General features: G+C 27.9%; 1 protein-coding gene across 1 annotated transcript in view; it reads left to right on the top strand.

Moving 5' to 3' along the window:
* Nucleotides 1-25,572, top strand: part of LOC148237983 (5-hydroxytryptamine receptor-like) — a 266,837-nt gene that overhangs the window by 104,572 nt on the left and 136,693 nt on the right. The window contains exon 2 of the mRNA XM_088181218.1: nucleotides 12,569-12,719. The gene's annotated coding sequence lies outside the window, so the exon portion shown is untranslated. The remainder of the gene's footprint in view (nucleotides 1-12,568; nucleotides 12,720-25,572) is intronic.

Raw genomic sequence — 25,572 nt, forward strand, 5'->3', positions numbered from 1 at the left:
GGGTGTGACTTTGCAGCCAAATACACACAAAAAAAGCTGGTTTATTTTATAAACATTTATAAATGACCACATATATAGAATAATATAGTGAAGTTGAAATGGCAGGTCATGGAAGTCGGAGAGTTTTCGCTGGCGTGTCGAGTTGAATTATTGTCGGCTGGGAATTCGCGGAGCAGCTGGCATCTATTGTGAAGTGTTTTCTGGACGATCAGCTGATGTATCTAATACAGATGCAATCTCCTGGCTTGTTTTTTCTTCTGTGGCTCCGTAGCGTTTCTTTCTTCTGTAACCAAGTGTCCTCTGGCGAATCGCAGAAGGATGTTTGAAAGGCAATTGAATCGCTTTTTAAGCGCAACAAATGTGTTTAACCCTAAATAAAATCGGTCAATGTGATCCCTTCCAAACAATAAGTAGTTTTTTGGTGATACTTATATGCGTTAACCGTCTGGTAATGAATGTGCAATTTGGTGATTTATGCAATACTAATTATTAACGCAAAGGCTTGGTCACGAGATCTCTCTCACATGGTTTCGAAACAGGTTTATCTCTCTTTATGTTTCCACTACCAAAGTACAATCACATTACTAATTACTAGATGTATGTTTTCGTATATATGTATGTACATATATTTATTATATATGTAAACGTAATAAATTTAATTTATATAGATGACATTTGTATCTCAAAATATGATTATTCTGGGTATTACATATATCACATAATTTATTAAATTCAAAGATATTTTTATGAGCTGGAGTATTTTTGTTTTGGAAATTTTTTAATACCTTATGTAAATCATATAGTTTGACTTTAATTAATCATCGCGACATATATCCGTGAGATTAAGATAATCTTTGAATTTAAATTATATTTTTACCATTAATTCTGATTTCCCAGACAAACACTAGGGTCAAATTAGATGCGTGATTTGAACCCAAGTATTTTATGTAGTAGTTACTATCTAAACGACTATTTAAATTATGATTAAAAGTCAAAATATAATATTGCGAAAATATTTATAAATCATTAATTTAACATACATAAGTCTATGAATAACATATATATTTAGACTTCAAAAAAATACATATATAGATAAAATAAGTCATAAGAGAGCTTCAGTTGACATATCGAGTGTATGATATGTGTTAATTTGTATTGTAGTTTAATATATTTATTTTTAACTAAAGCGTAAAAAATATATCGTAAGCACTATTCTTTTATTATTTTTATAAATTGTTGTGAATTTATTTGTTGAATTTAGTAGTGGCTTACCATTAATACGTAACTTTATACTAATCCATAAATAATAAGTCGCCATTTTATCTAATGTATTATATCATACCATTAACATATTATATAAGTGTAGCCCACTATATAAATTATGTCGATTACATTATAATTTCATATCAAAAAATGATTATAACAGTCTTGCTAGAAATTTCAACTTCCAGCAAAGTTGTTTCTGAGTAAAATACGTTATCAAAGTTGGAGAAAATTACCACGAGTTCTTCAAACAATCTCTTTGCCAGTTGATTCCTCAGGTTATTGCCGCGAGCGATTCGATAATAAATCAATTGAGAAAGTATTTCTAGAGAACAGATTTTTATAGACCATACATATACTTTGTCTAGACTGTCTTTAGAAAAATTTTGTATGATACTATGCTAAAAAACACAATCGATTTTATTGATAGTTTTCATTTTTTTTAATATGCGTGTCTCAATCAAAAAATGCAATCAAATCACTATAGAGTGTGATTTTGTTGAAATTGATTTAATTGTGTTTCTGTTTCTTTTTGTTATTAAAATTTGATATCAAATAGCTTATATTTAGTTTAATTTATATTTGAAAGCCTTATTTAGAAACTTTTTCTAAAATATTTTACCTGAAAAAATCCAAAAGCATTTCACTAAGTAGCAATGATAATAAACTTTGAATTTGTTTTTAATACACATCTTTTTAATGAAATAGCATTAAAATTGTTAATTTTATATATATATATTTTAAATTAAATTGCTTTTACTGAAATTTTAAACAATAATTCAGTTTTATTTAAATCTAAAATCACTCTTGGGAATATTTTCTTGGAAAAATAAAGTATAGTATGTTGTATGTCATAAAAAGCTTGTATAAACAGTTATTGATATTATAATATTATTTCTCTATAACAAATATTTGCTCAATCTTTCCATAGATGTAATTTTATTGTATATAAGAGCCTTAAATAAGATTTCTATACTGTTATTATTTGGTCTGTATTTATTTATCTAACTATACATTTAGTTTACTAACTTAATAGAGCTGCTCATTGTTTACATTACACAATTATTTTTAGCGAGCTTAAAAGCTTAAAATCTCTTTAATCACTGCCTCAAATATTTATATAATGATATTTTTATCTTAAATTATTTATCTAGATTTAAAACCGGCAAAGGGCAACAATTTTTTATATTTTAAAATAACATCACTCAAACATTGAATAGTAACAAAATTTCTGTAAATTCCAAAATAAATTACTATAGGTCTGAAATATTTAAAAATTACAATTGAGATCTTGCAAAAAATACTAAGGATTAAGATCTTGGATCTTGAATTATAAAATTTTATACTTTGGATCTTGTTCCAAACGGATATCGGAACTCTCAACATGATGCAAGTGTTTTGTTACACTTTTTTTAAAATAACTATTTGTACGTACTCTAATTTAATCTAGTTGTAATTTCAATATATAAATTTAATAATATCGTTGTGTATTTTTAATCGACTCTTCAAGTTTAAGCTGTCAAGTACATGTTTGGTAATTAATTATTTTCGGGATATTAAATATATTTTCTCGATAAATTCACCTTTATAATATTTTATTACATACATAAATAACGACCTTTTGACTTCCTATAATAAATATGGCGTGCATTATAAATTGTCGCCTCCTAACAAGTTTAGTCGAGTATTATCGAAGCAAGGAGTGGAAGTGGACAGGGTATAAACTCGCGCGTTATTTATTACCCTTGGCCGCATACCTGGGTACGCGGATATGGGTACGGTGACCGGAAAAACGGAAAAGTCTTTTCCGGTAACCGGAAAAAAGGCACACCCGATAAATCACGAGTACGACCGCGCCGGACGCAATAATTTTAGCACAGACCCGTGCTTTTGTCTTCTAGTGTTTTGACGATATTTTGAACACTATATTGAAACAACTGTTGGATTGTATTAGTATTATATGTATATGTTGTAAGACGAATCAATTAGTTTTTTTAGATACATACTTCTTATTAATTAATATTTTTTTAATAAAATCAATAAAAATATCATTTTTTACAGGAAAGTACAGAAAAAAACTAGTTTAAATTTATTTAAATCAAGTTTTACAACAAACATTTTTGTAAATAAATTTTAATACAAAGAAAAATAAAAAAAACAGTTACTACTAAAAGATGAGGTTGATGTTTAATTTCTGAATTTTTGGCCCCAATATTTCAAGAAAAAAAAAACTTAATTGTAAGATTGTGTGGAAAATACACTTTAACTTAGAAACCACCAAAATAAAATACGATTAATTTAGATCAATTTAATTGCTTGATATATTTTAGCTTTTAGTTATATCAAGTGACAATTTTATTAATTGAATATTTATAAAGCAAAATAAAACTAGACACTATAAATATATTTATTTTAAATCTTGCGTTGTAACCTGAATCGTAAACTCGTGCGTTACAATGGAGTAAATCTTTACAAATTGTATAAGTCAATCAGACAATGTAATCAATTAGACAATCTAAGTAGCTCTCGACTTCTATGTCTGAGAATCTGTGACATCTATATAAGTATTTATTAATTATTATGTAATTTATTTTGTAAATCAATAGATGTTACTTTGCAACTGTAGCAGTTTAAATAGTAACATTTTTTCATGTTGCTTAAAACTCATTACTATTTAAACTAACACTAATTTTTCCTTATAATTTATATTCATTATAGCAATACTTTACAACGTTATAAAGATAAAAAATCAACACAAATACAATACATATTTTAAACCGTGTTAAAACATTTTTTTTATTAAAATCCTAACATGTTAGAATCAAGGTATATCATAGTTTTACGCGGTTAAGAAAAAATAGTTTTATTTTTAAATACTTCAAATCAAACATATTTGCTTTCATACATATAGTGCGGCAATGCTTCACATCTGGAACCTCTCCCACTGCCCATGCAGTTGCTTTGCTTCTTCTTGTTTCTTGGGCTGCTTTCTGGAGTGCTCTCGTGCTTCTGAATTTTTTCTCGTTCACTTTATAAATTAAAGAAACGTTAAAACGCACACTCGAATACTATTTAGACATTTTAATAAAAAATTGTTTTATGCCTCGATTTACACGATATTTCCTGAAACGTTTCTAAGGTGTAAATCTAGTTATGGGGGTAGAGCAAATAAATAATAAAAATATTCAAGGATGGAAACTCTACAGCTTCCGTTGAGTCGTTGTTTGTCATATACCAAATTTTAGAAAAAAATATTTTTTATGAATGTTAATGGAACTAAAACAATATAAATTGGTCGATATTTTTGTGGAATCGTGCAAAATTTTCACCAATAACTCAGTTTCAAAACTTTAAAATCTTCCAAGTCTCGCGAACAAATGTTACGCAAACAAGAGACGTGTCGCAGTCCATCTTCCGCTCGCAAACAGAATTAATTTCCGTTCTTTCATAGCACTCCGGGGCCCGCAGACCCGCAATTTGACCCGGACCCCTTTTCGGTACGAACCGGTGGCGGCGAAAGGGTCAAACATTTTCTGGCTGGCCGATTCGGACTGATAGTGTAATGCTTTTATGCTAGCGGATAATATGTCCATTTGCTTTATTCGCTACGTTTTCTCTCCCGCTTCAAAAGTGGTGGTATAGTGAGGGTCTCGTTTCTATTTGCAAATTAAAATGGCTTCCATTACGCCAAATAAAAATTTAATGAAGGGTATTCTTCGTGCTTTTAGAAATAGTGTCAAATAAACCTAATTTTTATGTGTACCTATAAATATCCATGTGGTATTAAGGTATATGCTAAATCACTTGTCTGCCCTACTTAACCTCTTTTATTTTAACGATAATTTTTAACGAGATATACCGTTTTTTTTCATATCTTTATATTTTAATAATATACGATTTTCATTCAAAATTGCTCAGTAGTTTCTTCATGAACTAGTATGGTCGAACGTGAAAAAATACCAAGGCTACAAAGATACAAACCCAGTGTTACACAAAAAGATGTATATTACTGAATAACAATTAGGTAATTTAGTTTCATGACTCTTTTTTCTATGTTAAAATGTTTACTGTATGTAGTTTATAAGTATATTGGACAAATTGCAAATAAAAATTAACAAAAAAATACATTCCTATAAGGAACATTGCTTAAAACATATAAATCTATTGTAAAATAGCATACAACCAGTTTCAATAAAGTTGCTTTAAATTCACTCGATATTCCCTTTAAATATTTTTTTGGTAACAATGAAAAATATTTTTTATAGATTTTTTGGGGTATAAGCACTGCTAATTTTATAGACCGTTACTATAACTATAATGATATAACCATAAATCACTTTTATTTAAGTAAAACCAAACAACAAGAAAAGATATATGTTTTGCAATCCATCATTAGCACATGGCAGGAAAATATATAAACAGGTACAGTTATCAAGAAATTAAATTTTTTTGATAATTTTGTCCCGTTATAAAGTTGTTTCTAAGTTACTTAGTAAGAGAAAGCAGCTCAAATGGAGTCTAATAAGAGGAGATTAATCCCCTTTGGATCCAATACAAACATAATCCTTACAAAGCCTTAAAGATACTCTGTTCAATATTGCTTTGTACATCACAAATTATATTTCTGACGTATGTGTTCTCAATGCTCACACGTGTGTGTGTAAAATGCAATAGGACCTATTTGACCGAATAAATGTGATTTTTATCTGTGATATAGATTTTTATAACTTTATTGTGTGACCAGTGTGCTTTAAAATCCCATTTGGCTGAGAGATTTCAGCGCAGAGTTAATGAAATTGCATTTTGTGTTGACTTGGATTCGCAATGGATTTCGACTCGATGTAGTTTGTTTTTCAGGTAAATGATAAATGCTAAATATGTTTAAAATTTAGGTATTTTCTATTTGATTGAATATGATTTCCGTTCCTTATTGTAATTTAATTCTACAACATATTTTTCAAGATGAAAACAAAGTTTTTTTTAATGTTTTTTCATCAATAATGAACAAGGCATTCTTTGGATGCTAGTTATGTTGTTAGAAAGCTCACACTGTTTTCAATTCTGTACTAATTTAAGCGATCATATTAGAATCTCACGGATTGATATCTAATTTTAATATATACCTTACCATATTATTCCTATATAATCCGCCCTATATTTTATGTTAAAATCGGGCAATTCATGTTTGTGTTAGCTTTAAAATGTAATTCCCTTGAATACACACTAGTATAATACATGTTCGTAAAATAAATACAAATATACGTGTTATACCTACTTGTGAATAATATGGCAAGCTATTTTATTTCCCAAAATTAATTGCTATCGTAAATTTTACTCAGGTTTTATACGTGGAGCGTTTTTATCCACTAACCGCTCACGTACGTATGAATTGTATATTACAGTACGAAACATACACCTATGTATACCCATTATTCTTGTAATTCAACAGCAGCAGCGCATGGAACCATTTGCATCAGCCATTTTCCAACAGGGAATATACCGCCGCTCTAATATTACGAAAATACCTAATATTTGCTCTAACGTGTTCACATAATAACAATAAACACAGCTTCACACAATGTGTGAAGCTGCTATTACCATTTGCGTATACTATAAAATTGGTATCATATTGTAGGCCTTATTCAGATTTTATATGCCCTTATCAGACGTTGTATGGCAAAAGCGATTGCATCTAAATTATTTTGTCTTTATTTTTTATAGCAAGGGTTATACAAATATACACCATTAAAATTAAAACATAAGTTTTAATTACGTTGATTATTCCTAATGCTTTTTAAGTATTAAGCAAAAGTTTTCGATTGATAAATATTAATATTGCTTACGAGTCTACAAATGGAACTGTGACAGATTATACATTTTATATTCTATATCTTATAATGTTTATTATTTATTTGATAATAACAATTATTTGTTATATTATTAGTTTATAAAGCAGTAGGCATTGATTAAATATAATAAATATAAATTTTACCAATAACTTGATTTTTATATATATATATATATATATATATATATATATATATATATATATATATATATATATATATATATATAAGCTGTCAATTAATGTGTAATTAGCTAATTTGATAAAATCGTGGTAAAGCAATTATAAAAGAAAAAATATTTTCTTTTTTGTTATATATAATATTTGACAGTTACATACACATAGCAAATTATTTAGAGAGATATATAACGCTATATTTATTTTCACTACAATTGTAATATTATAAAATTACAAAAATTGTCTTTTGCCAACGATTTAATAATGAATGAATTCCTTGTTTATAAAAAATATTTCTAGATGTTAGTAAAATGTCAAATCCTTTATTAATATCACTTTTATTATTAAATTTGGCGCTACAAAGAAATTTCTCTTAATTGTAAAAGGTGAGGTATAAAAAAAGGATGATCTGAAAAAGTATTTGGTACCGAATTATCATCTTACAATATCGCTCTCAGTCTGTTTACAAATATAGGATAAACAAAATTATTTACTTTCTCAAAAACATATAAATCATTATTTCTCCAGAATATCACCAAACTGTTACCTTAATTGTAAATTAAAGTATGTTTTGGAGCTTTTCTGCTATTCTGGTGATCGTAGAAAATATTTTTTTCATTGCAGATAATATTTATCTTTAAGAATGATTTTCTTTTGTTTTCGAAACGTTTCTGATAGTATTTTTTTTAGTCAGTTTCAACAGTACACATTTGTCCATTTTATTCACCTTTTTTATGGCATCTGATGTCGTAAAACAGTTTTTACAGTTCAGAAAAAAGTCCTTTTCACATTAAAAAGTATAGTTAAGCACTATTTCCAATGTAAGCATTTAAGCTAATTTAAAATAATCAAATCTAAAGTTAATGAGGTGTACACATACTTTATTAAATATATTTTTTAATTGCTAATTAGTAGCTTAAAATATTAATAATTAATAAAAGCAAATTAACACACAAAATGATTTGATAAGTTATAAATATTAAACAATTTTAAAGTAATTAAAGCTTTTAATACAATTTTTGTGTTTATTTAATTGCATTTTTTTATACAAAATGTATAATTTATATATGTATGTTACAATAAATGTGTATTACCTAAGAAAATATATTTCTTCTATAACTTTAGTGAGATTATATCAGTATACATATATATTTCTACTAGTGAAAATTTAATTTCACTGACAGGTGCTAGTGTAATCGTATTTAACTCTAAACTGTCATTTAACAGGCATTTATTTGCATGTTTAATTGAATAAAAAAACGTTTTTGTCAATTAAATTAGTAAAAAGATGCTCGCAAACTTACAAGCTCGAAACTTAATTTGACAGTTGCGAAACGTTTATTTTATGTTTAAATTTAAACCTAACTATACCTTTATTATATTCGTTCAGGTTAGGTTTGAGTTCGAACATAAAATGATGTTAATTGAGTTTTAACTACAGTAGAGCAACACATCATATGTTAAAGTCAAAAATTTTTAAACGTACGTGTAACAGTAGAGTTTCATTGATATTGACCTGTGAAAATGTAAATCAGTTGTTTGATAGTAAGTGAAATTATATTTCTACTAGCAAAAATATAATTACACTGAAAAATACACATTAACTGTAACATATACACATCACCAAACACGGACTTTTATTATTTCAATAAGCATGTTCCTTACAGCTATAACTTAAGAATATATTTTTATGGTAGTTCAATAAAAACATCATGTCAAATAAATAAAGTAAACTATCAGATTTTTTTGCATAAATATTCTAATCCTTTTTACAAATAAGATATTTTCTTAGCGTGCGAGTTATAGTAGTACTTTTTAAGTCTTTTAAAGATAAAAAAAACATGATTTAATGTACAGTTATAAGCTAGCAATTATTATTGTTTTTGCAAAGATTCATAAATACTTGAAATCTTATCAAAGTTTCAAAACCTAAAAATGGTATAGCATTGCATTATAATATATATCATTACAACAAAATATTTTATGAGGAGAACTTTTAAGTACTTAAAAAAATACTATAATAATATTTGTAACTATTGGATATTTTGGATTTCATAATAAAGAGAAAGCAGATTAAAAATATATACATATATTCATAAAAGATAAAGTTGCACGATAAATAATCATAAATCTGCAGAGTTTTCAAAACAATTTTATATATTAAATTAAAGTGAAAATCTGTGACGAGCTTTTCTTTTTTTATGACTGGTCTTCATAATCTGTAAGCGTTTATAACAAGTATAGTAAAGATTTGAATATGTACGAGCTAAAATCTTATATTCAAAGCTTAAAGTTTAAAGCCTCGACACTAACACACAACATAAAAACTGAAATTCGCTCAATATTCTACATGCTCTTTATGACTTTGGATTAGTTGAGTCATATTAAAATATTAATTATGCTTTTGAAATAACTCTCACTCTTCCCGATTTCGTCCGAGATAAGTTTGAGCAAGTAATTTAAAATTATTCAAGTTCGAATATCAAACAAGATTGATTATCCAACGTTTCTATTATTTTATTTTTAAATATATTATTCTTAATATAACGCTGATAATAATTTATTTAATACATATAAACTTTTTTGTGTACATATATAAGATCATATAAATAAATGTTATATTATTATTACTATTATTTTACCCAAATTCAATAGAATACCAAAAATTTAACTTTACACATGAATCATTAAAAGCTAGTTACAACCCTGTGTATGTATGTAATCTAAACAGACAAACATGCAAAGGCTGATTTAAATTCCTATTTAATTTGCAATCCTTAATTCATTATCCGTGTATGGTTAATTTCGCAAATATTGTTTGTGCGAAATCCGCGAAACGGTTGCTTGTGTGGCTTTGTCGGGTTTAATTAAGCAATTTATCTCAAAAGCGTACCTCATCAGCATCATCCAGAAATAATTTTGCTTGCGAAATTTTCACACACCTTTGCTAGAGAATGTTAATTCGCGATTCGATTGTAATTCTAGCGGTTCCTTTCTCCCTTGCCATGTCCTGCGGTTTCTCAGGGTCCCACTAATCCTGCCTTGTCAATTTGGACCCTTTAGTAATAACGACCTGAACGACCCTCGGATGCTTTAAATTAAACGTAACATAACACTTAAATACGGATATGGAACAAATTGATTGTTGTTTAGAGCTTCAAGCAAATATTTACGTGTCCGTGTAAAGCGCTCAAGTGTGTTAATTTAAATTAATGTGGATTGTATATACTTTAATATAAATTAGAAAACTATTTTAATAAATTATATATTAAGATGAGTCTACAAAATATATCTATAGCTTTTCATTATAACTAGACATGTAGTACATGTTTTTATTTCGGCCCAAAATAACAATGAACATTAATGAATTTAGTGAGCATGTATGTGAACAAGTTTCTTGTTTAAAGTTTCCGCTTTCAGTAATTGTTTCGTAAAGTAACAGTTTTGGACACTTGTCATTGTTTATAAAGTTCATAAATCAAAAATAATAATCTAGAATTTTACAAATTAATTTTGTTAGTTCTTGAGGTTCTGTAAAATAGAATTAAATGTTACTGAAATAATAAATACGTATTTGCCGATAAATGTATCTTCTTATTAAAAACCGATCCGTTAACCATTTTTTTCAAATGAAAAAACAACATCGCACTGCCTTTATATTTATATGTATATTTTTGCTTGATCTTACGAATGATATCAAATAATGGCGGGGGAGATAGGAATACATACTAAATCAGGGGTTAGCAAACTATGGCTCGCAAGGCAAATCCGGCGCGCGGAAAAAAAATATTATATATTTTCAAGTATGCACTATGAAAAAACGGTCAGCCCTCTAGTTAAAAAGTTGTAAAATTTGATCGTATGTAGTGCCTCTATTGCTTCACATTTCACTGTGATGATAAGCAATAATAATTCGGTTGCATCTGTAATTTTTGTTCTCGTTTTAGCATTTTTTGCCCGTAGTTTGCATTTTTTTGTAAGAAATTAACATAACATGCAATTTTGTATAAATTTTTTACTTGGTAGAAAATCTGCCGTCGTAAATTTTGGGGCTAATTTTTTTTTTTAGAGTTAAAATGTGCACTAATACAAGTGTAGCAAAATACTCAGATTATACACCTATAAAATAAGAAAAAGGGATTATGATTACCGTAGGTTAGATTGATTTGGGGTATTTTAGTTCAATTACTGCAAAAGTTGTTTAGACGCCCACAAGGATGTTTCACATAAAAACTAATCGCCAATTTAAATATTCCAATTTCGTTCGGCTCTTTTATTCTACCCACAAAGCGTACACCTTTACGCATCAACGTTTTTTTTATACCGTGCTTAGAAGTAATTGCGTTCATGCGTACGAAACGCTCGCGTTAAAAATGTTTTTATAGGCGTAATGAGCTATCGAGTTTTCCATTCGAAATAGCTCGCGTTAAATGCGGTCTTCACATATATATTTGGAATAATAAAAAAGTTTCCAAAAAAATATTTTATGTAACTTTGAGCATTAAATAATTTATACATTTTTTTGCTTTCGAGATATAACATTCTCATAAATTGTCAAATTGTTATTAAACTCTTAAAAAAGTTGGTCAACTAGTTTAATAAGGCACTAAAATTATATGATATATAACATAAAAATTGTTTTTGTTATTTTATTTATTGTACGTTTTTAATTGAATTTGCTACATTTTCGAGTATTTTTTTTAGAAATAAAATTAGTACTATTATTTTTAAATGTTTTAAAACCGCTGCATAAGAAAGAGTTATTTTTTTTACATTTTGTATTAAAAGTTAAATAACTTCTTAATCACAGATCGATATTAATTTTCTGGCTTAACTCTTCATTTATTTACTAGTTGGTACTTACATAATAAAACAATATAATAAACACGTAAAAACTATTTGTTTAATTTTATAAAACTAGATAATATGATAATATACATCGGCCTACTATAATTATAAACTTATGCTGCTTTAATTTTTTTACTTAAATGTAAATAAATAATGGGGCACACCGATGGTAAAAATTGCTTGAATACCTACATATATTTTTTTATATATGTATATGTATACGAAAAAACCTTCGAAGGTTTCCCTTTACCTTTGAACATATTTTCGCTCTTTTAGGCATCTCATGCTAAAAGAAACCACAAGATTACCCCCGAGCCCTCTGAAGTCTGAAGTCGCTAAACGTTCGCCGTGTTTGCACGCTCCGCGGCGAAATTAAACCGAATGGATCTTCGTCTCAAAGCAGATTTCGTGACTGAAATGTTTGTTTGTTTGCAGATTCTATACACATACATACACAAGGACCCTCGACACCTCACTGGCAGCCGAGGAGAAAGTCTTATTAAATACTTAATCGAGGATAGCAAAATATGTCGCAAGATGAGACAAGCGACGGATATACTATCTTCTGGCGACCAAAGCAATAAAGGTACTGCTCAAATATTTATATAAATATATATGAACTTTTATGAGTAGTGTAGGGATAAAAAAACAAATCTTATTAATAGTATAAGTAAGATTTAGGGCGTAAAATATAAGTAATATTTGATATAAAACCGTATCATAAGATTCTTACCTTCTCTTGTCCTGCTCCGTATGTTATTAGTTGTTAAATTCAGCTGCATTAGCATCTCATGTGACAATATCTAATAAAAATACTTTGTTCTATCGATAGTCGATATCACAATGCGATTATCCCACTGACAAGTATTAAAAAACTTCCCCCGGATTGTATAAATTGTAAATTAAGTTGTCTAAAATATATAAAAAAAAGTTCTAGCAGGCCATATACCTGCTCTATAACTGTACGCATTTATTGCAAGTCGAGTCGATAATTATTTGTCAATTTAATGAAGCATTAATGAACAATTCTAATGATAAATTTAAAATCAGCGTTTTATTTTAGTACAAAATATATGTATATATTATGTATGGAGATAGAAGCCATACTTTAGTATGTACGTAATAATTAATAAAGAATAATATTTTCATTGCCTATTCATTTTAATTGTCATTACGCCCTGGCACATAAAATACTAATTTTACCGCCTATATCTCGTGAATTTTTATTCTTTCTAAATTTCTCATTATTTACTTATATTTTGTATACCTGATTTCTAGTATTTTTGCGCTCTATGACATGCTCTCTTTTGTCAAGCGCTCATATGACTGTCTGTGCATGTGACGTACGCTATTTTGTTATAGCGCTACTGTGGTTAGCGCTCTTTAGATGCAGCGCTTATTTTGCAGCGCTCATATGACGGCGTTCATTTGACGCACGCTCTTTTGACCAGCCGCCATCAAGTGTTCATTATTAGTGGAACAACGAAGCTTCTGGTATAAAAAAAAAACATAGCTACCGAGTGTATTTAGTGTGACAAATAGTTGGGGGTCTTATATTTGTTTAGTTTGTAAATCAAACTGTTATGCCATACCGTGTCAAAAGCGTTTTCTATATTTAACATTAAAATAAACCGTACACATTTTTTATATTATAATTAGCGTATATATTTTTCGTCAGAAACCAAACTCTTTTTTGTTAATTTTATTCTCTAGAGAATATTTAAAATGTAAAATTATTATCTTTTTTACCATTTTTTTAAATTACGGTAATGGGGTAATAACTAATCGGAATTGTTAGATACTTATCGGCTAAATTTATGCGTTCAATGTCTAATAATTAATAATTAATGCCTAATTACTTAAAGAATGTAATATAATATTTTTTTTACTGTAAGGTATTAATTTTTATGCCGTTTAATATAATAAATTATATTACTATTTTTATTTAATTGATTTTTTTATTTATATATTATATTATAAATAATATTTTGTATACGTTCGCCTCTTTCATATTACTGAATAAAATAATTTTTATTGACGTTCCTTATTACTTTATGCAAAATAGCTGACTTTATCGAACGAATGAAAGGCAGAACTTTTGAGAATTATTCTTTCTTGAAAAATTCCTTCACACATCTGTGACACATCTTTCGGTACGTTTCATTTATATTCTCTACAACAGAGAATATAATATGTAAATTTCTCTGGCTATCGCTATATTGTGCACATGAATATGAATATTTTACTCTATACGACCTGAACAGTCTCTCTTTGTTCCTGGAAACATCAAATCAATGCGAATATTGAGGGGTTTAAAGGAAAACTTGTTTTTTGATATTCATATTCCATTTTTAATTATAAAAATTAACAAGTAAATAAAATAATTAAATCCTGTGTAAATTTAACTTGTGGTAAATATATTTAAAAAAATTTACCCCGCTTTGTTCATAGACTACAATAATATTAATTTTTTTTCAAAAAGCACAAATACTTATAATACATTACCAACAATTAACAACTATTTTAGTAAATATATTATTTTTAATTTTGGCTGTAGCATGCAATTGACTATATCTTAAACATATAAGTGAATACTAAAGTTCAAACCACTGCGTAATTGTATATGTGAATTAAGTTTTCTTTTATTTTTGCCAGAAATTATGTGCAAAGCTGTTGTACACTGCTATTGTTTGATTTATTACTAACTTAGCGACGAATGAGCACTGGCTAAATGTGAACAACTTCGAAGTCGTAACTCTACCTGCTAATTAATACCCACTTCAGAAGGCTACATTTTAATCCGATTCCCTGCGAATTCGGCCAGACGATGGTGGCAACTTTCGCAGACCACGAGAGCTTTTGCCCGCATCGTTTGCAGAGCAGAAAGCTCGCGGACCAATTATCAGCTCTCAGCTTCGAACAATGCGGCCGCTTTGTACCCGATCCGAAACAAAGCCTCTGCTTGCTGAGATAATTCAAATGTGGACAAGGCTACCCTGTGACGTTCTGCTACTACTATGTAGCACAATCGATACCTCCCAACAGATAACCATAAATCACCGAGGCCGAGGGATGTGCTATGTGTATGTGATGATCGGTTTTTGCAACAGTTCAAAATAACAATGTACTGAAATGTTACAATGCAATTGTGTTTGTTACGAATTAAAAGCTTGGGTCAGCCAGGATTTGTTTATGAAAGACATTGTTAATGTTTTGAAAGACGTATTTATTTAAGCTTGTATTATTGTACAGTAAAATACCATTGCCAAATCACAAGTATCAACTTTTAAAAATAATAAAATCTATATATATATACTAACCACTTACATACATACATAATTAAGTTAAAATTTAAAAAGAAAATTAATTTAGCATATTAGATTTAAATTATATTTTGTATATAAATGTATATTTATCAATATTCTCAAAGAAAACATGTAGAAAAGCGATACACTAAAATAATTTATGAATTATTTTGCAATTCTCAAAGTTCTCGCCGTAGGACCTTAATCAAAAGCTCTTTAGGCCACTTTTTTATTTCGCATGTGTTCACGCACAATTCATTCGACTTGGGCCGTTCACCGGTCGTCTCTCCAAGGTTTATCATCCCGCCAGACAGGGACGCTGGACCTTGAATAAATATACGAAATTTCATTTGAATACCCGACTGGCGCTATTCTGTCGCTCTAATGTATATTTGATCAGTCGATTCTGCGTGCAAAGGGTCGGAGGAAAAACTGAGAAACTGCGACATTTATACATTTTGGATAGCGTGTCGGATGCGAATTTAATGCTTGGGACAGGGAATATGGAGGTAACATGTGTCTAATAAAGATATGAATATGTAAATATTGTATGTTCGTGCGTGAATGCCTAAAATATAAAAGCTTAGCCATATCTTGATCAAACTAGTTGATAATATGACTCTTACAATTTAAGATATTTAAAAAAATATTATAATATGAGAATATATGTGTTTTTTATAATAACCGTTTGATATTGTTTTAACTAATGAATAACTGGGGTGAGCATTGAAACTCGTTTCTTTATTTTGAGCATAAATTTTAGTAACCGTTTGATAATACAATTGAAATAGTCCTAATATTTATTTTTCACTGTTTTTCAATGGATGTAATACTTATTTTTTTGCAATAATAACAACATATGGTTTTTATTTTTTTATATATTAAAAATATCACTTTTTGTTTTTGCTAATTTTACTTAAATCGTTACAAAGTCTTGTAACGTATATTTAATTAAAATTCAATATTTGTGTAATTATCTTTGAGTGAGGCAAGAGTTTCAATCAATAAGGACATCAGAGGTTTTTTATATAAAATACATTATGTTTACTTGGACGAAAAACAATTCTTATAATTTATGTATTTATTTCCTTCTTTTTCGTTTCTCTCGGCAACTAGGCAATTGGGAAAGGAAAAATAAAAATAAAATGAAAGTCTCCCACTGGAGGCTTCCTTTAAATAAAAACCATAAAATTACATGTTTATTTAAGTTAAATTGTGGTCTAATCTTTATAGTATTATATGTTGGTTGATAGCAATTTTGTTAGTGGTCATAATGTTGCTTATGCTAAATAAATCCATTTAATAATTTTAACATATTTATACGCTTAAAAGATTCCGGAAAATAAGTATCATTCTTCATTAATTAAATTTCATTAGCTCTGTTTCGCCATTTAGAAAGCCGAGCTAGGACTTTTGAGAAATGATCTTGCAGTCTCTTCGATGACATTTCTGTAGTGTCATTGACAAATGTAGCATAAAATGTTTTCATAAAAACAGCATTTCACGAAATATGTCAAACTTTTATAGTACTTTTTTTAAGCAACCTCTATGGCTTTAAATATAATATTTTAACCTTTAAATTATAACGTAATAAAAAATTATATAGTCAGGTTTTTTAATCTAAATATATACAAAAGTTATTATTATTGTTTTACATGGTTTTTATTTTAAATATATGTATCGTAAATGTTGTATTTTATTAGCGAAAACTAACCTAACGAGCAATAAATCTTGCAATTACAAGTGAGCTGACCTAAATTTTTTTCAGTTAATTTATCTGATTTTAAATGATTACATCCTCGGTTGCTTTAAATTTTATTATATAATATAGTAGATATAGATGTTATGAAATTTATATTTGATGCACTTTTTGCTAAACTGTGTGGCTATAATATTTATTTTTGTCTTTAAATATTATACAAATGACTCGTATCACTAATTTATAATACGTATTAAAATCAATAAAATAGTTAACGTGTTGAACCATTATTGATAATAATAAAAATATGTATATATGTACATATAGTATTATATATAAACTTAAAATATGGGCTCAATATTTTTACTCATAGCAAAGCTTAAGGGATTTATACAATGTGACACATGAGCTTAAACATGTTATAATAAAATGCAATATATAATCATAAATCAACTAAATTTATTACGTACATATTATAATTAATAGTGTGCGTTGGCGAACCGATTAACCCAAACATATATTTTCGGAACGGTAAAACAATAATTAAAACATTAAAGGGCCGGGTTCAAAGAGCGCTACGCTTTTTGGTTCGCTTCCCATTTGAAACGACATCGTTATATTGTTAACTCCGACATAAAAAGCTGCTAACTACACATAGTGGATTTGGCACAGGAAGTTCACTTTTTAACCCTTAGTACCGACCACTATCCGTTCCGAGATTTAAAAGTTATAATTAGTTTCAGCGAATAGAAAGCGGTAATCGTTCGTTTTATTAATTAGACTTTACAATGAAACTTTTTATGATCTAGCTTTAGCTCGTTAAAGCATGTAGTTCACGTTTGTACTATTAGACATTATGTGATTTTTTTTATTATTTTAAAGCATGAAAGCTTGTTATTTTTTTACAAAGTGTTATGTGTGCCCTTTAAATAATATATATATTTTCTAAATTAACATATTAAAAAAAAACACTTAAAAGTATTGTAGTTAAGACAAAACGTCCAAAGTAAAAAAAAATATATCATAATTTACCTAAAAAAAAACAATCAAAAAATCTTATTTACAATTTTTCCCTGTCAGCCTTAAAATCTAGTTAACCAATTAACGTTTATGACATTGGTTGTTCTTGTATTAAGCCACAAATATTGTAAAGCCTAAAAAACGTCTCTATCTAATAACAAAACTATCTTAAACATGAAGTTTTTATTTATGTTAAAAAATATGTTGTAGTTTGCATAATCATAATAATTATCATCAATAAATCTTACACAGATTAATTAACTTCCAGTTCGATGAAAGCAATATGTAAAACGGTTTACAAAATCGTTCAAACTGTTGCTTGCCACCTCATACTACTACTAACCACCGCCCCCTTACTTCCGTGCCATCTGTTCTAGAAGACCCCATTCCATAAAACTTTGGTTCGGAAAGCTTTCTGCTTGTTGTGATTGCCCGGCGCCGAGAGTAATGGTCGGCTCTGGCAAAATGGCGTTTTGTCATAAAGTGTCATTTGTACCGCGACGCCAAAGAGAAAACTGCTGCGGACATTTATGGTCAATTTTCTCCTACCACACTCTGATATATGCTCTACTTATAAAGGCATCCCTTGTGATAAATTAAAGCACATTTCACCTAGCGTTATTTATTGTGCAGACGCGCATATTGGCTTATATTTCATATCAGTATTTTTTTATTATGACGGAATTTAAAAAATTGGCAATTCTAGCCCCTGGACCCACATTTAAATTACCGTTGTATATAACCAGTAGAATAAGTCGGTGACTAATACCTAAAAGACCGGGGTTCAAACCTAAAATTAACACTAATGTTTTTAAATTCATAGCGTGCTTGATAGTTAGTAATTAGTGATTATTATTTTTCCAATTGTTTTAAAATAGTATCTACTTTAGGTTTTCTGCAATGGAACACTAAGTCCTAAAATATTCATTACTTGATTTTCTCCAAGTATTTTTGCGCTCTTGCGTTCTGACGTACTCTTTTTTGTTAAGCGCTCATTTGACTGTCTGCGCATTTGACATACGCTATTTTGTTACAGCGCTACTTTGGTAAGCGCTCTTATAACGCTCATATGACGGCGCTCATTTAACTCACGCACTTTTGACCGGGCTCCCTACATTTTGTATGCTTCATACGGGAAACATAAACATACTCTTCAAGATATGTCATAAATTTGGGTGCAGGACATTTTTCAATATGCAGTTGAAAACTTATAAAAGTATAAGAAAGATAGTACTTACTAAATAATAATTTTTGAAATTACATATCTAATTTTAAATATATACATTACATCTGTAAGTTTGCTTATGTGATGTAAATTTAATTAAAGATAGAGTTGCTAGTATTTTGAAATTTTAAAATCTACTTTTAATGTCATCTAATAAAATAGTTAATAGTGCCGTACATGTTTTGTGAATTTATTTACTGTTTTTACTCTCAGATAGGCACAATTTTTGTTTAATTTCAAATGCCGTCGCTATTTGGAACATTTAGAATACTAACTGATTTTCATCTTAGATATCAGTTAATTTAAATGGGCACTTATATCCACTCGAAATGTTAGATAAGTCATTTTTAAATTCAAGTTTAAGCTTTCCTCTTTAGTTTATAACTAAACCACTTCAGTGCAGTAAAATACACTGTAACAGTAGCTAGTTTCCAGAGAATTTAAAACTTAAAATTAATGTAAATAAATAATTTTTTATTTTTATTATTTTTTTCTGTTAATGACAATTTATAATATTGATATAAAATTCAGTGATACTTCATGAAATGGAAATGTGGCATTGCACATTGATTTATCAAATGGTAACTATGAGGAGCTGGTTCTGTTCGTATTATTATTTAATTTCAATATTGTAAGATTTTTTTTCTTAATTTTTACTATGTAATATTTTAAATTTAATTGTATTCTTTTTTAATACTGGGAGTTACCTCTTTGCTCAGGATGGTCATTATTTAATTTTAACAAATAATTAAATTAATATAAATATTATTATTATTAATAATAAAATAAATAAACAGATAAGTAATTTTCATAGATGCTATGTATTGTAGAAAAAATATCTATAAGCTTTAAATAATTATAAAACCTTGCACTTTATACATTAAAAGCTAATTGAGACATGGTCTGCAATTGATAATGGAATTTGGAAAAACATATTTTTAAAGTTTATATAAAAATATTATAGAATAATAAAAAGTATTTTATTATACTTTTTGGGTACAACTTACATAGGATGACTTTGCATAATGCATTTTTACATAAAAATACAATGTAACATTTACTCATTTTTTAAACTTGCACCAACGGAGAAGAGTTTTAAATTGAAAAATTGCATCTTTCCATGCGAACGAGCATGTCGAGTCCTAGAAGTCGGTTCGTTTGCTACAAAGTTTCATTCGTAGAAATACCATTTTGAAAAATTGCTTCTAAAACCCCACGGTATAGTGCTGAATTTTAATTCACACAACCTCTGAAATCTCGGGCACAATATTAAAAATATCAACACTACATTGTGACAAATAGCAACACTCAAATACCGTCAACTCGTAAATCTAATTTATCACCGCCTTTGGATCGTTTCAGCACAAGTCACCAGTTATTAGTCGCTATTAACTCTAACGGCAACAGTGTTGCAATTCGTTTTACCACAATCAATTCTAAGCTCGACAAGTGTTCGACCACGGATCGATCCTTAACTTGGAGCAGGATGGAAATTGAATAATTCTGCCCTCAGGACCCGGTTTCACCCTTGAAAATTATTAATGGGGCGCACAACGTGCCTTGGAGCAATTTGTCTCAGTGTTTTAGTTACAATCGTGAAATTTATATTTAAATAGGGGTGAATTCAAAAAATCTGCAATTTCAACCTTAAGTTACCGACACTTAAATCTAATAATTTAAAAAATATATATCGGGATGTTTGATTATAATATATATTATATATATTATAAATATATAAAATTACATCTGAAACGTATTTTATTTTTATGATATAAATGATTAAGCATGTTTCAAAATTCTTATAATTTCTTTTAAATACGTTTATTTCAATATTATAAATAATTTTACAGACATACTAAGTATGTAACAATTTTTATGTTTACAATTAGTTATTATCTAAATTCAATAAAAAATAAAAATAGTTTGGTTTCGCAAGATATTTTTATAATATTTTCTGGAATGGAAATTACAGTGTTCTTTAATTGTTGCTATTATAATTTAATATGCATTTTAAATTATTAAAAAAATGTGTGTTATATATTATTTTTCTACCTTTGCTTATTAGCTTTTAAATGACTTATAATTTAGAAAAAATAATATTACTGATGTTACTCCACACCAGACAGGCATTTGTTAAAATGGGTCCAATTAATTGTTTATATATTACAATTTACTTTTTCATAGCGCGTTTTTCGATTACATATTGGTCTAAGGGCCGCAATGGCGGCGAAGTTTCAAAATAAAGTATTTAACGCTTGTTTTTCATTTGACATTATCGCCTTTTTGATTTAGAAGAGATGGTGGCAAAGTCTGTCTTTGTGTTGTGAAAATAATTGCTTCTGTTTTATTCGGTTGATTTTTATTTTCCACCTTTCAAAATATTTATTTAGTATTTCAAAAGATTTTTGTAATTTTGTCGCGATTGGCTTAGGGCCACAAGCACTAGTTAAAATAGTTGTATCAAAAAGTCAATATAATTTTAAAAAGGAATATCGTTACAACCCAAAACCGTGGTTTAATGATGATGTTAAAAATGCTATAAAGAAAAGAGATGAGTCATACAAAATTTTTCAAATATTAAAAACAGAACAAATAGAATATAAAGTCTTTAATGAAAAATGGAAAACATACACACAATGTAGAAATATGGCAGTCAAAGTATTAAGAATGGCTAAAAAGAAATGGTATGAAAAATTGATAGATGAAATACAAAATGATCCAAATAAGATGTGGAAATCAATAAAACAATTAATTAATCCAACTCAGAAAAACGACATAATAAAAATGGAAATTAATGGAAATATATATCAAGATCCTTATATAATGGCAGAAAAGATGAATACATATTACATTGAGAGCATAGAAGAAATTGTAAATTCAATACCAAGGATTAGTAATTTAGTACAATATAATAATAAAACATTAATTGTAAAATTTAGTAAATTTAAATCAGTATCATTAGATGAAATTCATAACATAATATGTAAATTTAAAAAAGGAACTAGTACTGATGAACTAGATATAAATATAATTAAAGAAACATGGGAAATAATAGGAACTAAATTAAATTATTTAATAAATAAAGCACTCTCATTAGGAGAAATGCCTGAAAATTTAAAGATTGCTACTATTGTACCTATACCTAAAATAAAAAATAGTAAAAAAGTTGAAGAAATGAGACCAATCAACATGCTACCGTGTATAGAAAAAATAATAGAAGAAGTAGTAATCAAACAATTAAAGGAATTTATTACTTCTCAAAACATAATATGTGAACAACAATCGGGATTCAGAGAAAAGCATTCCACTGAAACTGCATTACAAGTAGTGATAAATGATTGGCTGTTGGCTAAGGATACAAACAAAATCATTGGAGCAGTTTTCTTGGATTTCAAGAGAGCCTTCGAAACAATAGACAGAGAAATAATGTTGAAGAAATTGGAGAGTATAGGTATAAGTGATATAGTTTTGAGATGGTTTAATAATTACTTATATAAAAGAAAACAAAAAGTTAAGATAAATAATGTATGTTCTGAAGAGAGGTTAGTGTATTATGGAGTACCACAAGGGTCTAAATTGGGACCATTGTTGTTTGTTTTATATATAAATGATATAGTTAATAACGTAAAAAAATGTAAAGTTCATCTATTTGCGGATGACACATTGATCTATTGCATGGGTGATAACATTGAAGAAGTTGTGAGTAATTTGAATGATGAATTAGGTGTGTTAGAGATATGGTTAAAGAATAATGTACTTAAATTAAATGAGAATAAAACTAAATGTATGTTTATTAATTATAAAAATGTGTTAGATGATAGTACCAAAATAGTAATAAATAACTCTAATATAGAAATAGTGGATAATATAAAATATTTAGGAGTAATTGTTGATACAAAATTAAACTTTAAAGAACATTGTAATTACATATTAAAAAAAATTAGTAGAAAAATAGGTTTATTATCTAGATTAAGAAATATATTAAGTATAAATACAAAAAAATTAATTTACAATAGTATAATATTGCCCCATTTTAATTATTGTGCAACACTTTTAAATATGTTGAATAAATTAGATAAACAAATGTTGCAAAAATTACAAAATAGGGCAATGAGAGTAATCTTAAATAAAAATAGATTAACTAATTGTAAAAGTATGATTGATAGATTAGAATGGTTGAATGTTCAAGAAATATTGAGTATGAATGTTTTAGTATTTATATATAAGTTAGAAAATAATATGTTACCACACTATTTTAATAAGTATTTAATAAGAAATAAAGATGTACATAAATATAATACTAGAAATAAAGAAAATTTAAAAATAATTAAGTATAAGAAAACGAGTACGGCTAGGGGAATTATGTACGGAGGTTTTAATTTATATAATAGTCTTCCAAGAGAAATCCGAAACAGCAAAAATATAACGGGTTTTATAAATGGAATAAAAAAACACCTTCGTACATATAGAAATAAAATATTATAATATTAAGTCTTTATTATTGTATATTTTTTCTTTCTGTTATGTATTTTTTATATATTTTTATATATGTTTACTAAATTTGTTAGATGTAAAGATTAGCTATTAAGCTAAATAAATTAATAAAATAAATAATCAATGCACATAAATAAACACGTATTTTTGGGATATCGTTCGTATACAAGATAAAGAGAAACGGCCCGATCAAACTTCCGTAAGGAATTCCTGCTAGAATTTTACGCGGCATTGAGTGTTCAATATTTAGTGAAACAACATAGCTTGTACTTTTTATCCTTAAATAAACTGATGAAGCTATAACTAATCGGATTTGTAGATAGCACGCAGCGGTATGTCTGAATTTTTATTAATTCTTTTATGTTACTTACGAGAAGTTTTAACAAATAAAAATAATGTATAATGTGAGCAATCATGACAAATGTTCAGTCTTCTTTCTCTATAATTACGCATGCGTATTTATCCTGAGTAGACATTTCAAAGCAAGTTTATTATCTAGTTCGTTCTTTTAACGCGAATAAAATAAAACAACAACTAAATAATGTTATGGTTAGATATTTTGTTTATGTTTTCGAAAGTTTTCGCGCATTTCTACTTCTTAGGTGTTCTCGTGGGACGATTTCTCTGCAGGTTTTTGTTATAAAGCACCTATGTTTCAATTAGGTATTTATCCTTAAAATTGAATAGGGTCACTAACAGTATTATAGGAAAATACAAGTATATATGTATTTAAATCTTTTAACTATCAGAAATAACTAAAACATATATAAATGGTTGATATATCAACGGTTTTTACCATTGAACTTTTCGAGCTTTTTAATTAACAATTCTATTTGAGCCTCGATTCTTTCGATCGATTTTTTACATGCCATCTCCTTTGTCGATATTCGCAGGTTTAATATCCGGTCTGCCCCATTCCATTGCACTTTCTTACTCCAAAAAACACTAAGTAATTCGAGCGGGGCGGACGCATAAATTACGACCGGCCTAATTTTTCACTTCTAAACACGTGAAAACGCCTAGGGCGGAAAATCGCTTTCTTAACAAACACGACCAGGCTTTTCTTTCATCGACCGAGAAACATTAATCAAACAATTGGCTATACATTCCCCATTTTTTTATTTTCTTTTAGCAGCGTTTCTCAAGCTAAGATCCGCACCCTTGTATAGGTTTTAAAAATAACTGGCGATCGAAATCAAATGTTCAAAATCTGATATTGAAAATTCAAATATTTGAGAGTTTTCAGATATTGAAATAAAAAATTGGAAATTAAAAATATATTGCGCACATTAAAAATACGTATCTAAATTAATGTGAAAATGATTCCTAATATTTAATTTTATCTTTTTCTACAAGTAAGGTTAAATCTTATATTTTTTTATTTAAACGATTTATAAAATTTGAAAGCCCTAATTAATCTTGGTACGCCTAAAATCGTATAAAAGCTACAAGGAAAATCTATTTTTTTAACAAAATGTTTTTGATTTGACTGCCGAATTTTTCGAAATTTAAACCTAATTATTTGCCTTTTAACTTATACTTGAAAAATAAAATTAGTCAAAAAATAATAGATAAATATATATTTGAACATAAATAATGACTTATTTTTATATATGCTCAAAACAACAAATACTTTATTTTGTTGAAGAAATAACGCTTTGACCAATCTTAACAAATAAAAAAGTCATTCATCAGT

This window comes from Plectrocnemia conspersa, unplaced genomic scaffold (genome assembly GCF_051122295.1).
Source record: "Plectrocnemia conspersa isolate PC_06_02 unplaced genomic scaffold, ASM5112229v1 ptg000002l, whole genome shotgun sequence".
Lineage (NCBI taxonomy): Eukaryota > Metazoa > Arthropoda > Insecta > Trichoptera > Polycentropodidae > Plectrocnemia > Plectrocnemia conspersa.